We start from the raw sequence: 10,961 nt of genomic DNA, 5'->3' as shown, positions 1-10,961 counted from the left end.
TGTAATCCAGCAACAACTGCATGAGACTTCCCTGTAGCCTTGAGCTGGGAAAACCACCTCGAAAAGCGCAGTGATGGACCCCAAAGTGCCCCCCGAGGATATTAATTCAGAACTTTTATGCGATAATTACAAATGTGTTTCGTAATCTTTACACCCCGCTGTCATTTCTTTAATTATTTTATTCTCTCCCTACCATTTAGCTGTTGTTAGAGAGAGTGAAAAAAAGACAATGGAGGATAAAAGCGTGTTTCTTTTTTTTCCTCTGCCCTCGGCTTGAGATGACATTTTAATGCATGTGTGTCTGTGTGTGTGTGTGTGTGTTCTCTCTTTCTATTCATTGTCATCATTTGGGATTTTTTTGTGAAAAGAAAATCATTTTAAAAAGATGACAAGGACCTCGCGCACTTTCTAGATGAATCCATCTCAGTCCCTTCATAACAAGGCATGAGCAGAGGTCTTGCTGCGTTACTTTTGTCCTTCTTTTGGATGCTAAACACACTGGCCTCAATGCAAATTATGCAAACATTTGCCCCTTATAATCAAGGCTCCACCTTTGCACTGATTAGGCCACGAGCAAATGAAGAATATGTATCCTCTCTTTTCCACGTTCACTTTAAAACGAAACATTTCAATCCAGTAATTTAGAAATGTGAGTCAACTGAAGAGAAAATGATGCACCATCAGGCGTCTATAAGAAACCGGCTATTACTGCAACAGGTTGAAAGAAGCTGTGTTTTACGGTAAGCCCGGCCACACCCTGTTTAGAGGAAATAAATCTAATCCCAGCCTTGCCTCTTTGACCCCCGGAGGTTAGTTAGCCTATCACTGTATATCTCGCTCATTTAACATTTGGTAATGATTATTCTCTCTCTCTCTCTCTCACACACACACACACACACACACACAAAGAACTGCAGTATACAGCTCTGAAGCCGGAGGCAGGCACAGCCTCGCGCTCTCACAGACCCCCTGAATAAAGTGCAGGCGCTGTTCATTAATAGCACGGCGGCACTTGTGCCGCCCGCTCTCAAATGTCAAACACATTTTAAAGAGTGGCCTTTCACTGGGAACCCCCTCCCTGCCTCCCCTTCCCCAGCCTCTCTCCATACAAATGGATTACTGGGAGTGAAAGCTGCCAGGGAGCGGAGAGGAGAGGAGAGGAGAGAGTGGGTGAGAGGGAGGAAGCGTGTGTGTGTGGGGGGGGGCTTGTTGAACAGTCAACACAGATTATTTGCTTTCCAAATACATAGGGAGAGGGAGGCACGGCGAGGGTCCGCCCGAAAGGTCAGCGCCTCAGCTGGAGAGGAATACGAATGAGGCGCGGCCCGGCTGCGCGCCGGGCTCGGCTCGCCTCTTATTCAGGCTTACTCAGCTTTGGTCGTCGCACGGCTGTTAAGGGCCGGATTTAGCGGCAACGATTGGGAGCTGGGCCATTTGACCGCAACCTTTTCTGCAAATGTTTCATGTGAAGTAGGGGAATTAGAGTGAAACTGTAACTGATTTGAGTTGCATAAATTATTTTTTTAAAAATGTAACTAAACAACGATAAAGTTTGACACACCCACTGCATGGATGGCCATATCACTTCCTTTTTCATTTTCATGATGTCAGGATTGCCTGCAGCTGGGCTCCACACCTGAATCCATTCCTGACGCCCCATAAATGCCGGAAGTTTCCGCCCGTTCGGGGTCTCTGGCATTTTCGTGAACTCGCTGCACGAACTTGACCTAGTTTTGTTTCATGTGTTTTGAGTTCTGGCAATCGCCACACGCCTACGGGTTAGTTTCAGTTCTTAATTTAAGTTAAATCGTTTTCGGCCACCACGCCATTATTTATTTGTATTTCTTTATTGTTTGTTATAATAAAACCCCCTTCCCAGTATGTCAAACCTCTGCGCTTCCTTCCCCCGTAAGTCCGTAGTCGTGACACATGACTGCTTAGCACACTGCTTAGCACACAGTCCCTAAAATTTGAAACATTTTGTTTGGTTGACTGTTTTTAGTTTATTTCATAACCACACTTGTGCTGATTGATCATTTTTACTCTTTGTTCTACAATGTGAAATGAGTCAGTAAATGAAAGACTTATAAAATCAGTAGTTTGGGGTTTAAAACTGTTATGTAACTTTCTACATTTTGAAAATTTTATGTGTTTGTGGCTGATCCTTAAATACCCTTGAACGTTTTGATGTAGCAGAGCATGAGTGTGCATGACTGTGTGTGTATGAACGGCCTTATTTATCTATCTAATCCAGTTGTTTAGAATCACTTAATCTATCTGCATCGACCATTTCAGCATTTGTTAGTGTACAGGGTGTGTGTAACGGTCCTAAATTGAGATGTAAATGCCGGATTGATCAGATATTGACGGGGGCTGATCTCTCAGCATCGAGCGCTGGATGGTGTCACTGTCAACGAGCCCCAAGAGAGGGACTGCTTTCATAGATAATGCAGCCCAATCTAAAAAAATAGATATGGGGGGGTGGGGGGTGGGAGCGTTTTTTTTTTTTTTAGTAAAGGCTGAAGCACAGTACTGCTCCAAATAAAACACATATATAAAGGCTCACACCAGTAAAGCTGCTCCTGTTTCTTTTTATAATACAGAAAATCAATAATTAATCTGGTTCTTATCAGTTAAGGAAAAGAACAAAAAATACTGACACTTTTAAAAATCAGTCATGCCACTGCTGTGCAACACATATATATATATATACATATATATATATACACACACACACACACACACACACACACACACACACACACACACACACACACACACACATACATACATACATACACACACACACATATATATATATATATATATATATATATATATATATATATGTGAATCTCAAAATATTGTAATAATAAAAAAAATCTGTATTATTTGATTAAAAATCCCCAGCCAAATAAGTGTGGATCATTCTCAAATGTGTAATAATTTAAGAATATTACTATCTGGTTCTGCTGAGTGATCAGCCGTAATCAACATTTCACATAGAAACATGTTAGCAAATGACATTTATCATGACTATTACTATTTCTTGAGGTGCAGTAGTCTAGGTAGGATTATAAACTTAGATGAAGAGTTCATAAAAGAACTGAAATGGTAAAGTACACATTAAATGTCACCATTCTAGAAGCAGCTACAGTCAGTGTGGAGGAAAAAGGGCGGGAGCGAGAAAGCGGGGGATTCTAGCTTTATTTTACTGTGCAGCACCTGAGCCCCAGCCTCCGCTGTCAGATGTGTTCGATTCAAACTGCTGCTGAGTTCAGGCCAGATATATATCATCTGCACACACTTTGTTCTTAAAAAATGAAAGAAAAAAACCTACAGCCACACCAAAAAAAAAAGCAAAACAGTCCTATTTATTATTCCCCACACTCTTTGTTTTAACCCATGAAAAATTTAGACGCTGTGTGGCTTGTCTTTGGTGGAATCTTTTGATAATTTTAGGATGGGAGCTGCACACTCCTCTGATTTGCATTTTGATGATCTCTTCCTTTTTTTAGCATGGAGCGCTGGGATTTCTCAACAGGCACTGGTGTCCTTTGAGAGGGGGAGAGGAGGATGGGAGGGAAGAGTTGAGGAAGATTGAGGCAAAATTTCTGTTTTTTTTTTTTTGCTCTCTCTTCTGTTCTTGCTCCAGCTCCCATCACCCCACCTCTTTTTCTCTCATCCCCCTTTTTTCCCCTTACACTCCTCTTTCTAGCTCTTTCTCCATTTCGTTGTTCTAAAACGCTTCCTATTAGTGTTCCCTGGAGCGGATCTCTGACTGCCTGGACTCGGAGTCTAATAAGCGGGAGTCGTGTCCCAGCATCCCACTCTCCCCTCTTTCTCCATCTCCCCTCTCCATGCATGCATTTATTCAGCAGAATTCATCAACTATTTATCAGAACAATGTCTCCCTTTCTTTCTGCCCATCTCCTGAAGGAGTGCGCTCGTTGCTCGGGCGCTGGATCGGCTGCAGGAAACTCATTTGTCCGTCCATTTCAAGTCCCACTTCAAAACGGGCCTGGCTTCTGTAACTACACGTAAAATGGCCCTGTTTCCCTGAAACAACGCCACTGTTCCTCTTTCCAGAAGCACTCGAGCCGCCGCACGGCGTCAACTTCACCCACCTAATTGAAAGACAGTGTTTTCGGAAAGGGCCCAAGGTCTACCTGTCTCTTAATATCAGCCGCAGCACATTTATATTAAGGCCGCCTCTCTGGGCGATAATACAGTGTGTGTTCAGGCATGCAGGCCTGGTGTCTTTTGAGTTCGCCGCTGTCAGGTTTGACTGTCAGAAGCACCTAATCCTTTCGAAACACTCCTCGCCGAGGAAATGGACCAGAGAAGACCAAGGGATTTCAGCCCACGCTCCCCAAAGAACTAGATTATTTCATGTGTCAAATGGTAATAATGTAACTTTTTTCACGGCATATTTATAACCATGCTCTTCGGCGTACATGTTTAAAATGAACCCGGTAGTGTATTCATGGAACTGGGGAGAAACGCATATGTTTATATTCAGAAGGCAAATCCGTCTATTTTGGATGGATGATGATCCGAGTCAGGGTCAGGGGAAGCTGGAGCTCATGACAGTCCATCATACTTGGACGTTTGCAATCTGGCTAAATGCACACTGCTATTTAAGCAGTGATAGTCTGGAGGTGCTGCTGCACTGTGCGATATTGCCACTGGTGTGCTGCAGCCGTAGGCTTGAGGCCAAAGGCAATTTATACCAGAGCGGAGCCCCTTATTGTTGTAAAAAATTATTAAACAGTTCATTCTCCTGTGATTAAATAGCTCGGTTCTGATGCTCTGAATGGTCTGATCAACGTTCAGGCAGCAGCGGGTCATGATTTCTGTGTTCCTGTCAGCCCCTCAAAACTCAGAAATACTTCCGTAAAACTACTTTACATTTTCATATAGCATTATAATACCTCCCCCCTCCAAAAAAATAAAAAAAGATGCTGAGTCCAATGATCGCTGAGGAGTGCTGATGTGACAGAATTCTTACAAATAAGAAAGGACAGCTTGCAAGTTATCTGTAGCTTTGAGATGAGGAACTAACTACCCACCCAGCCCTTTTGTTGGTGGGTAGTTAGTTCACCAAGAAGCCTGTCATCATGACATTAAAAATATTGCACTTCCTTTTCATTTGCTCATAATAGACCTTATTAATAAGCAATCAGTGAAGAAGAAAATAAAACACAATCTCTGTTCATGGTCATCTTGGCCCCAAGTCCACTACCAAACATGTAGATTATCAGCACTTTCATTTAAGAATTCTGATTGGTGAACTAGTGAATCTGGAGTCTAAGAACTCTCCAGCCATGTTATGTCTTACAGAGTGCATCTGAAATACCTCCCACTGTGTGATCAGCTGACTCAGACAAACCCGTCCTTGTGGTCCCTCGCTCCTTTCCATTCTCCTCACATAGGAAGTCTAAAATGAAGAACAGAACACTCGCAAAGTCAAATAAAGTCATGATGTGTGAAGGGAACAATTATAAGTCCCCCTCCTTCACAGAAAGGCGGGGGTTGAGTTGAGGGCAAGGACATGACTGCTGATGTAAAAAAAAAGAGAGAGAGAGAGAGAGAGAGAGAGAGCAGCCGGCCAGTGAAGCAATGCTGCCTTAGCTAACAGCCCTGAAAGATATAACATCACAGGAGCCACACTTCCAATCACGCTCTCTGAACATTAACTCAGATGGATGCCTTGTCTCAAATTTCCTTTGGCCTGGAAATAAAGAACAATCAGAAACCTGGCAGGTGTTCTTGGAACCCGCTGCTCTGAACTGGGTTACACGAGAGCTCTGGGTGGCAGAGGCTTTTTCACAAGGCGGGTCGAGAGGAGTCCCTTCAGAACCTTGTCCTTCTAGAGAATCCATGCTGGAGAAACCACAGAAACCAGGAAAAGGATTGATGCCAGGGTCTTCTGTGAATTTTTGATCTCGCTTTTCTGCACTTGGTAATTGAGGCCATGTTGGCCAGAGTAAAAAAAAATAAAAAATGGGAGTCACATACAACACCAGCGGCCTACTTGATCTCTGTTGTATGAAATCTTTCAAAAGGCAAACACTGTGAGAGCGGCAAGATGTCCTAAACAAATCCTGCAGCATGCTGTCTTTTCATCGGGTGATCTGGGTCTGTAGGCGCTGATGCTGGGAAGTTTAAAAACTCCTTTCTCCTTTTAACTTCAGTAGGCCTCTTTTTCCAATCCATGCATTCATCCCCTTTGTTGTTACTCCATGCAGTTTGTGAATAATAAAAAGGAGCTTTCCATGGTGCTGATTATGTGTGTTTAAAGGGTTCCTATCTTGGCTCAGAAGTGCCCTTGTTGTGGTCAGTGCAATTTTTTAAAAATGTTTGGTGCCCTGGATGAGAATGTGATATTGATCACCATGCATCAATATGTGCATGGGGAAGAGGGATTTAACATCATTAGAAGAAGATTTGAGGATAATTTCATTAGTTAATGGGGAAAATAAAGGTGTGGTAAGCAGGAGCACACAGTAGAAAGCAAAATTGCCTCCTTGGTACCGGACATTTTATTCTTGACCTGAAATTAAGGAATAGTATAAGGAAACCCACCCATAATCACAAGTTTGCTGGTTCGAATGCCAAACCGCCATGGTGGCACTGACGTGCCACTGAGCGAAGCACCGATCCCACACAGTGCTCTACTGTCAAGTGCCTGTCATGGCTGCCCACCGCTCAACAAGATAATGGGTTAAAAGCAGAGGACACATTTTGTTGTGTCACTGTGTGCTGTGTTGCAGTGTATCACAATGACAATCACTTCACTTTCAGAAATAACGTTGTCATGATCCGGACCGGCAGAGGTTGACTCCGGATCCGGGGTCCGGACCGGAGTTTCATGTTCGTCCTGTGTAATGTTCCCTGATCGTGTTCATCTGCTGTCTATTTATATAATTGTATAAAACTATCCTGTTCGTGTCTGTTCACCGTCGGGTCATTGTGCGTGTAGATGTTCCCCTGTCTTGTGAAGTCTGTATTAAACCCCTGTCCTGTGATCGTGCGAATGCGTCCTCCTTCATGCCATGTCCAGCCCACCCGTGACAAACCTTTGTCAACTCGTGTTTGCTAATTTGGTTTTTCACAATGCCAGTAATTGGTGGACCTGGTTAGATCTCTGATCTTTACTGGAATCTCACAGATATACCTAGATGATACTATTCCTGAAAACACATTCATCTCTGTTAGTCCAAAGCAGTAATTAGGTTCTCCCCATCGCCGGTGGGAGGACATGTTGGTAGGGGGTCTAATCTCTCTCTTCTAAAAAGCCACAAGCATGCATATGAATGGGAGAGAGATGAGAGATTACTGCAGAGATGGCCTTCTACTGGCATGGCACTTGTCTGGCTGGAGGAGGTACTCACATACACATGAGAGCACAACATGTCTGGGCAATCCAGGGCATTTCTCTTATTTTGTGTGTCTGTCGGCATGGCCAGGCGTAACACATGCCTGCAGGGGCACTTTAACTTTAAATTGCTCTTTTCCTAAAGTATGTTTACCACGCGGTGGACTGCAGCACTATACTCTGCTCAAGCAGAGTTTAAACTGAGAAAAAAAAGACACACCATGGGTAAAGCCGCGCTTGGTTGAAGTCAATTTGGTGCACTGAGCATAATGCAATAATAAGAATAGAAATGAGAAAGAGAGAAAAGGCACTAATGAAAAAGAATCCACCGGCTTTCAGTGCAGCGGAGGCTGTCACATCACACACGCAGCAGTCAGTGTTTCTGAAACAGCCCTCCGCCCGAGTGCAAACTCTCAAGTGTCAACACACGCCTTTCACTTCTCATAAACTGCCACATTCTGAATCTCTTGTGTCTATATGAAAATATTTTTAGGTCTCCAGGGAAAGTTCTCAGGGAAAAAAAAAATGGTTCTACATTACGTAGGTTGAAAAGACAAAGGTCCGCGCCAGATTAATTACTGCCAGCAGATGTGGGAGATACCTGTAAAAACTTGGTGAAGGTTTCATCCCGATAGGTGGGTTTGTGTGTGTATGTTTACCAGTGTTTCCATCCTTAAATCATAGATCTGTATCTATGTGCTAGCCTCAAGGCAGCAGAACATCTACGTAGCCATAGCAACAAAGAAAAGGGCAGCAGGTCAGTGTCTAGAATAATGCATTTTAGGGAAAACAGAAAACAGGAAACCAAAGAAAATTCGAAATCAACAAAAAAATAAGGTAAATGAAAAAACACATCGTTTATCTCGGATAAATCTTTATTTATTTTTTTATCCAATAAAACAAATAGCAATCTTGCAGGACTTCATACAATTATATACAGTAACCAAAATAACTACATGCATTACATGTATTATTAATGGTATGTTTTATTTTAAGTATGTATTTATTGCAAATGCTAGAGGGCTGGAAAGCACACACACGCACAAACACACACCCACGCAACGTTGCACACTAACCTCTTGTTACTGAAGGAAGTTTTATGAGCTTTGATCCGGCAGGCCAGGAGTGACACAGTTAATTAAGTAGAATGACATTTTCAAAGGGTGTGTGTGTGTGTGTTAGCAGGGTGACTGCCATCCTTCCCTGTCTACTGGGGCCCGTAATGTTTTATCTGGTGAATGTGGGGTCAGTGCTACAGAGATAAATGGCTGAAGGCCTCTGACTGCTTTGTTCCTGTACAGGGATAAAAATCCTAATAAAAAAAAAAAAAAAAGTCCCTTTGCTCCACCCCCTCCACCACGTGCCCAACACCAGTGTGTCACACGGTGCTGATTTCATGAAGGCACGCTGCTCTGCAACTTCTGAAACTTATGCCAATTTAACAAGAAACCAATTAAACTTCTAAAATTACCTCTAATCCACTCAACATTGACTGCGCAATCATTTGCATGAAGTAATCAATTAGCCCCTAATCCCAAAGCAGTGCCAGGGAAATAAAATTCCAAGATCTTTTTTTTTTCCAGAGCGAACAATCTTATTTGCAAAAGGGATGAATAAAGATTCTCTACAGCAAAATAAAGATGAGAGTTACAAGGCAGCAAAGCAAAGAGTCGAGGCCTGTTTTACTTTCCAAAACTCTAAGCGTTCGTGTAAATAAGTCGATGGAGAGGGATTCGGCTGCACAGTGCTAAGAAATGGATGGAGCCTGTTCAATGAGGATAATTATACACATTCATTTTGTGATTACTGTAAACCTAGGGGAGGAGTCAGGATCAAGCCAGCCAACTCCACAGATGCAAACATTTTACATTTACAGCATTTACCAGACACCCTTATCCAAAGTGACTTACAGTCAGTAGTTACAGGGACAGTCCCCCCCCTGGAGCAACTTAGGGTTAAGTGTCTTGCTCACACAATGGTAGTAAGTGGAATTGGAACCTGGGTCTTCAGGTTCATAGGCGAGTGTGTTACCCACTAGGCTACAACTGCCCCACCCAACCCAAACGTGTTATACACTGTATAGCGTGGTGAACTGCACGTTTATTGCATCACCAGAGGAAGCATAACCAATTCTTCATGGTTCACACTAGATTTTGACAAAAAAAGAATCTGACCAAATCTCTTGTCAGGGACATTAGCTCAATATGTTGAATAGCGGGGTCAGGCCACTGGCAGCCACCGTAACTGTGTTTGAGGCTGTAGTTTACGGTTATTTTCTGTTCTCCAATCTGGGCTAAAAGCACCCCATTTTGCCAGGTATATGCTTTCACATTTCCATTTGGTAAATCATTCACAGTGACAGCGTATCAAACACAAATACACACACACACACACACACACACACACACACACACGCTTACATTGTGTCTATTCAAGATCTACTTTATTCAAGCCGGCAGCATTCATTATGTGGCCACCATTGTCTTTCAGCATTTTCTGTGCGAACAATGCAGTACCGTAGGCATGGCTGGGTGCTAGTACGTGGGTTTGCCAGCTGGATTCCGAGTAGAAAGGCACGGAGGTCACAGAAGAGGTGGATCCGGAGTCTACAATGTGGTAAAGTTCCCCGTTCTGAACTGATGCACTGCAGACAGCAGACACGTGAAATGCATTAGCGCCGATTAAATATGCATAACACCCTTTCGGTGATGCTCCAGAACTGAATAATCCAAAAGCACACATACACACACATACAGTTTCCGAGCTCGGCTCTGGCAATTATGCCATTCCATTGACCCCAGAACAAAAGCATGACAAAACAGATTTGTTCATGGTGGGATAAACAAAGGAAAACAATGAAATGCGTTCATTTTCCTTAGATCCTTTGGCACAAAAGCAAAGACTGGAACAAGGTGAACGGGAATCGGTGACCAATGGTGAACTTGGGCCCTGAACACTCCCCTCACCCTGACCTTGGAGTAGATTAAGACACAAGATCGGGGCTCGGTTCATCCTGCATCCAACTTAAAACATCCAGCACCCGCGACCGTGCAATATTTAACACGGGCGCATGAAAAATGCAGCACCTCTCTCGAACATTTACGGAGCACAGGGGACTCCCTTCATAGTTTTTTTAACGCGCACCTGAGGATAGCACGGGCCTTTCCGACCCCCCCGCCATCGCAGGCACGCGGACTTTTTCTCCGTAAGTGCAGTGGGGAACTGGAACACATGTAAACAGTCATTCGTCTTGCCGAGCCCTGCATGATACTCTGCGTTAGAGCATCCCCACTGAGGTTGAGCCGTGCTCGGATAAGAGCCTTTCGCCAGCACACGAACCGCCACGAAGAGCATCCGAGCGGCTTTAGCCTCAAATCCACTCGAAAAAGACGTCTCCATTGTGCAACCGTGCCAGTGAGCAGAAAATGCCACGTCGAGTTTAGGTGAAATATTGGAGCGATCAGCAGAATTTGCCTGCCAGAACATGACATCTTCAAACAAGTCGACCTCTCAAAGGTTAATGGCATTTAATTCAATTAAATTCGAGGCCCAGTTGTCACTCAATAATCCATCAGCACTA

At 43.6% G+C, this 10,961-nt stretch overlaps 1 long non-coding RNA gene across 1 annotated transcript; it reads left to right on the top strand.

Moving 5' to 3' along the window:
• The first annotated feature begins 1,119 nt into the window (after positions 1–1,119).
• LOC114791867 (uncharacterized) lies at positions 1,120–10,360 on the top strand. Its single transcript, XR_003750056.1, has 4 exons — positions 1,120–1,166; positions 7,348–7,389; positions 9,872–9,997; positions 10,261–10,360. It is a non-coding gene; the product is annotated as an uncharacterized LOC114791867 (long non-coding RNA).
• The last annotated feature ends 601 nt before the right edge of the window (positions 10,361–10,961 follow it).

This window comes from Denticeps clupeoides, chromosome 6, assembly GCF_900700375.1.
Source record: "Denticeps clupeoides chromosome 6, fDenClu1.1, whole genome shotgun sequence".
NCBI classification, from domain to species: Eukaryota; Metazoa; Chordata; class Actinopteri; order Clupeiformes; family Denticipitidae; genus Denticeps; species Denticeps clupeoides.
The sequence above is the reverse complement of the archived record's forward strand: the minus strand, read 5'-3'. Positions and strand labels throughout refer to the sequence as shown.